Source organism: Zalophus californianus, chromosome 1 (genome assembly GCF_009762305.2).
Source record: "Zalophus californianus isolate mZalCal1 chromosome 1, mZalCal1.pri.v2, whole genome shotgun sequence".
NCBI classification, from domain to species: Eukaryota; Metazoa; Chordata; class Mammalia; order Carnivora; family Otariidae; genus Zalophus; species Zalophus californianus.
Genome location: NC_045595.1, coordinates 204025169 through 204031975, shown reverse-complemented (window position 1 = coordinate 204031975; position 6807 = coordinate 204025169).

Genomic DNA, 6807 nt, shown 5'->3' with positions numbered 1-6807 from the left:
ATAGAAGACTCAAACAATACTACAAACCAACTAGAGCTAACAGGCATCTATGGAACACTAACAACAGAATACACATTCTTCTCAAGTGCTTATGGAACATTCTCCAGGATGGATCATATATAAGGTCATGCAAAAAGTCTCAATAAATTTCAAAGGATTGAAATCATAACAAAATATGTTCTGACCACAATGGAGTGAATTAGAAATCAGTAACAAAAGGAAATTTGGGACATTCACAAATATGTAGAAATCAAACAACATACTTGTAAACAATCAATGGGTCAAAGAAGTAATCACAAGGGAAATTAGAAAACACTTAGAGATAAATAAAAAGGAAAACACAACATACCAAAACTTATGGGATGCAGCTAAGGCATCAAGGGGAAATTATAGCTTAAATACCTATATTGAGAAAAAAGAGGGGTGCCTGGGTGGTGTAGTCGGTTAAGCGTCTGACTCTTGGTGTTGGCTCAGGTCGTGATCTCAGGGTCTTGGGATCAAGCCCCAAGTTGGGCTCCACACTCAGCGTCGAGTCTGCTTGAGACTCTCTCCCTCTCCCTTTGCCCCTACCCCCTTCTCTCTCTCTTTCTGAAATAAATAAATCTTAAGAAGAAAAAAAGGAAGAAAGACTTAAAATCAATAACCCAACATTTCACCTTAAGAAACTAGAAGACAAAGAGCAAACTAAACCCAAAGAAACAGAAGGGAGTAAAAGAATGAATAATAGAGTGAAAAATAAATGAAACAGAGAATAGAAAAAGAGTAGAGAAAAATATGAAACCAAAAGTTGATTTTTTGAGATCAATAAAACTGACAAACCTTTAGCTGAAAAGAAGAGACTGAAAGTGCTAAGATCAGGAATGAAAGAGGAGACATTACTATCAACCATACAGACATAAAAGGACTATAAAGGAATACTATAAACAATCGTATGCCAAAAAAATTAGATAACCTAGATGAAATGGATAAATTCTACAAAGATTCAAACTAGAAAACTAATTCAAGAAGAGATAGAAAATCTGAGTAGATCTATAGCGAGTAAAAAATTGAGTTAGTAATCCAATCCCATAACAATCCATTTTCCCACAAAGAGAAGCTCACATCAGCATGGTATCACTGGTGGATTTTACCAAATATTTAAAGAAAAATTAACACCAATTCTTCACAAACACTTCCAAAAACAGAAGGAAACCTTTCCCAAGTCATCCTATAAGCATTACATTGAGACCAAAAGCAGACAACGTGTCCGAAAACGACAGACCAATATCCTTTATGAAAATGAATGCAAAAGTCCTCAACAACACACTAGCGGACTGAATCCAGTAACATGTAAAAAGGATTATACACCATAATCAAGTGAGATTTATTCCAGCAATGCAGGTCAATTTAACATACAAAAACGAATAAAGGACCAAAACCAAAACAAAACAAAACAAAGAACATCTCGATAGACACAGAGAAAGCAATTGACAAACATGACATATGACACCCTTTCATGATTAAAAACACTTAACAAACTGGGAACAGGAGGGAACTTCTTCACCCTGATGAAGGGCATCTACAAAAAGCCCCACAGCTAACATCATAGTTAATGGAGAAAGACCATAAGCTTTCTCCCTAAGATCAGGAACAAGACACTATTTACTTTTATTCAACATTGTATTAGAAGTTCTAGCTAGGGCAATTAGACAAGAGAAATAAACAAAAGACATCTGTATTGGAAAAGAAGAAGTAAAACTATCTCTATTTACAGATGATATAGTCTTGTATATAGAAAATCGTAAGGAATCCACCAAAACCACTGTAAGAGCTAATAAACTTGGTAAGGTTGCAAGATAAATAGACAAAAATCTTGCTTTTAGCTTTTGGCAGCTGTGAGGCTGGGGAGATCTGAGGCAGGCTGAGGAAGTCAAATCTCATTGTCCTCCTACCCTTCAACTTTTCCCCAAAGCCCCTCAATAAAATGATTTGATTCCCTTCACCTCAAAGTGTTTTTTTGTTTTTGTTTTTTTTTCGCTTCCATACACTAGCAAGAATTTGATAATTAAATTAAGAAAAACAATTCCATTTTCAATATCCTCAAATAGAATAAAATACTTAGGGATATATTTAATCAAAGAAGTGCAAGGATTAGGCATTGAAAACTAAAAAATATTATGGAGGGAAGCCTGTCTGGCTTAGTCAGTAGAGCATGTGACCCTCAATCCCATGGTCGTGAGTTCAAGCCTCATGTTGGGCATGGAGACTACTTAAAATAAATAAATGAATAAATAAATAAATTAATTAATTAAAACAAAACAAAACATTATTGAAAGAAAGACCTAAATAAATAAAAAGATATCCCATATTCATGGATTTGAAGATCCAATATGGGTTAATAGGGCACTGTTTTCCCAAGTTGGTCTAGAAATTCAATGCAATCCCTACGAAATTCCAGCTGGCTTTTTTTTTTTTTCAGAAACTGAAAAGCTGATCCTAAAATTCATTCTTTGTTGTCCTGTGCATCGTAGGATATTTAGCAGCATCTCTGGCCTCTACCTGCTAGATGTCAATTCTCATCAATCCTTGGGTAAAATGAGTTCTGGAAGACAGAGGTTTGGAAGTTCCCTCATGCTCAAAAGCATTGGATGGCGTGGAAATGTGGGGAGGCAGCAAGAACATCGGCTACGGTTAACACCTGTACCACTCAGAATCACTTGTGTCCCACATTAATTAATTTCATGCTGTAACTGATTCTTTCAGGTGATGGCTGGTCACAGTAAAAAAAAAAAAAGGAAAATCTTATAGTAGGGAGGGAGGTTAGTGGGAGAGCTACAATCCCCATTTCTGAAGATGGTCTCCAGGCCATAATAAACCCTCATTTTCTTCCTCCTCTCTCAGCCTTGGAGATGGTATATTTTTTGCATGAAAGGCATCAAGTTATCTCTTCTTGCCTTTTTCTCCTCAGGTGAGGGAAAAGATACTCCTATTTTTCCTCCATCAATATAAATATCCCATGACAAATACCCACATATATTTGTGTGGTCTACATACCTAGAATTCTGTGGTCACCTAAACCCAAGAAAAAAATGCAGTGAGAAGAAACTAGCTGTTACTGGTACTTGTTAAGTAACAGGGCAGTCCTTGGGCATCAGAAATGTATTCATTAATATTTACTTCCTTGTTCCTTTTGAAAAAAAATTTGAGGAAGCTTATTAAAAACAGATTATTGAAGGGTCCCCAGCCTGAATATCAATTGTGTTCAACATCAGAATAAACGTTTCCAGATAGGGGCACCTGGGTGGCACAGTGGGTTGAGGGGTCCGACTTGGTTTTGGCTCAGGTCATGATCTCATGGGTCGTGAGATCGAGCCCCACATCGGGCTCCATGCTCAGTGGGGAGGAGTCTGCTTGAAGATCCTCTCCCTCTGCCCCTCCCCCTGCTCTCTCTCTAAAATAAATACATATTTTTTTTTAAAGATTTTATTTCTTTGACAGAGAGAGACACAGCGAGAGAGGGAACAGAAGCAGGGGGAGTGGGAGAGGGAGAAGCAGGCTTCCTGCTGAGCAGGGAGCCCGATGTGGGACTTGATCCCAGGACCCTGGGATCATGACCTGAGCCAAAAGCAGATGCTTAACGACTGAGCCACCCAGGCGCCCCTCAACATATCTTTTAATTGAGCAACTACTCACAATAGGCCAGGCACCATTTGGCCTGAGGAACCGAAGACAAATGAACACAGTCCCTGACCTCAAGTTGCCCACAGTCCATTGGAAAAGATAAAACAAGCCTGAAAGTAGCTGTGATATGAAACATGTGGGTCAGAGCCAGGGGAGAAATGCTGGTAGAGACGTGGGCAGCCGGGCAGACCCCTCGGACAGGCCTGTGCCCCCGCAGGATTCAGATGCCCCCCAACACCTTCTCCTTGGGCCAGGATTAGATGGGAATTTATTTTTCTGGCTATATAATGTTTTTTTTTTAATTTTATTTATTTATTTGAGAGACAGAGAGAATGAGAGAGAAAGCACATGAGATGGGGGGAGGGTCAGAGGGAGAAGCAGACTCCCTGCTGAGCAGGGAGCCCGATGCGGGACTCGATCCAGGGACTCCAGGATCATGACCTGAGCCGAAGGCAGTCGCTTAACCAACTGAGCCACCCAGGCGCCCTGGCTATATAATGTTTGCACTCTCTTAACTATTGTTAATGCTAAGGCAATGTACTTAGTATGCATTTCTGTAGGAAGCATTACTTATATTGGTTGAGGGGCTTGTGGGAGCCTAATAGTACTTTTGAAACTTAACGTTAGCAGGGTTGCCAGATTAAAAATACAGGACTTCCATGGGGTGCCTGTGTGGCTCAGTCAGTTAAGCGTCTGCCTTTGGCTCAGGTCATGATCCCAGGGTCCTGGGATGGAGCCTCCCATCAGGCTCCCTGCTCAGTGGGGAGCCTGCTTCTCTCTCTCCCTCCACCCCCCCCCCCGCGCTTGTGCTCGAGTGCTCTCTCTCCCTCTCCCTCTCTCAAATAAATAAAATCTTTAAAAAATAATAAAAATACAGGACATTCAGTTACATGTGAATTTCAGATAAACAAACGAATGTTTTAGTATAAGGATGCCCCCAATATTGCATGGGACATAAACTAAAAAGGTGTTCGTTGCTTATCTGAAATGACAGATGGGACACAAAGATGACCTCTACATGTTACGTGGTAGGAGTCATTTAGAAGAGCTCAAAGAGGGAATGATACACTTTTATACTAAAACACTTGTAATAATCTTTCTATAAGTAAAATGCCAGAGTATTCAAAGCATTATGCAACCAAAACAATTTTTTCTTTTTTTCTTTTTCTTTTTTAGTATAAGTATGTCCTATGCCGTGTTTGGGGAAAAAAACCTATTCATTGTTTACCTTAAGTTCAAATGTAATTCTGACTTGACTGGGTGTATTTTTATTAGCTAAATCTAGCAACTGAAAGCATACGCAGTCTTCAGCTGTACATTGTTCTTTTCCTGTTTCCTCATGACACGCCCAGCCACTTAAGAATCTAAGATACCAGTGAGTGGTGACCCCAGAGTGATTTGTCCCTACCTAGTGGTGAACCCAGTCCATGTCTGTACCTTCAATGCTCTGCTTAATCACTTACGCAACACTTACCGAATGTCAGCTACAGAGTCAAAAAAAAAAAAAAAAAAAAGAGTCTTTGCTTGCCATTTAGCAGAAGGGGCTATATTGAGGCAAATTGCTCTAAAATCTCTCCTAGGCAGCACCCTAGACGAATGTGCAGGTACAGAGGGTCACAAAGATGACTTCTACATGTTTAAGAGGTAGAGGTCTTCTAGGAAGATTTCAGACTGAATGATCTCTTTATCCTATAAAAGTCATAATCTTATCTTTTTCTAACTAAAATTCCAGACTATTAAAACAATATGAGATTTGGGACTATTTGTTGTTATATTTAAGGACTAACTCCAATCCTTTGGGAAAAGGGACTTTCTACTTGATAGGCAAATGTTTTTCTCATTCATTCTTTTCCCTCAGCTCCTTCCTCTCTTGAAGGAGCTAGGAAATTTTGGGGAGGACCAGGGGGTTAGGGGCAGTGAGATTCACCGTGAGGACACTTTAATTAATTTTTTAAAAGATTTATTTATTATTTTAGAGATGGGGGAGGGTCAGAGGGAGAGAGAGAATCTTAATCAGACTCCCCTACTCAGCACGGAGCCCAACACCGGGCTCGATCCCAGGACTCTGAGATCATGACCTGAACAGATATCAAGAGTCAGATGCTTAACCCACTGAGCCACCCAGGTGCCCCAAGGACAGTTTAAGCCAGCTACTGACAGCAACAATCTATTTTCTCCCTCTTCCCCAAACCTGTTTTTTCTAAGCGAGACTGTCTACTCTGCCACTTTTTTTTTTCCTCCTTCATCAGTTACTACCTCATCCACAAGATATCCTCTGCTAGAACGTGAGTCCCAAGTGAGATGGGCCTCATGAAGCATAGGAAACTGGTATATTTTTCTCATGAAAGGCATCAAATTATCTCTTCTTGCCTTTTTCCCCTCAGGTGAGGGAAAAGATACTCCTATTTTTCCTCCATCAATATAAATATCCCATGACAAATACCCACATATATTTGTGTGGTCTACATACCTAGAATTCTGTGGTCACCTAAACCCAAGAAAAAATGCAGTGAGAAGAAACTAGCTGTTACTGGTACTTGTTAAGTAACAGGGCAGTCCTTGGGCATCAGAAATGTATTCATTAATATTTACTTCCTTGTTCCTTTTGAAAAAAAAATTTGAGGAAGCTTATTAAAACAGATTATTGAAGGGTCCCCAGCCTGAATATCAATTGTGTTCAACATCAGAATAAACGTTTCCAGATAGGGGCACCTGGGTGGCACAGTGGGTTGAGGGGTCCGACTTGGTTTTGGCTCAGGTCATGATCTCATGGGTCGTGAGATCGAGCCCCACATCGGGCTCCATGCTCAGTGGGGAGGAGTCTGCTTGAAGATCCTCTCCCTCTGCCCCTCCCCCTGCTCTCTCTCTAAAATAAATATTTTTTTAAAAAGATTTTATTTCTTTGACAGAGAGAGACACAGCGAGAGAGGGAGCACAAGCAGGGGGAGTGGGAGAGGGAGAAGCAGACTTCCTGCTGAGCAGGGAGCCCGATGCGGGGCTCGATCCCAGGACCCTGGGATCATGACCTGAGCCGAAGGCAGACGCTTAACGACTGAGCCACCCAGGCGCCCCATAAATAAATAAATCTTAAAAAAAAAATAAATGTGTCCAGATGGCAGGAGAGATCAATTTACATGTGGGATTGGG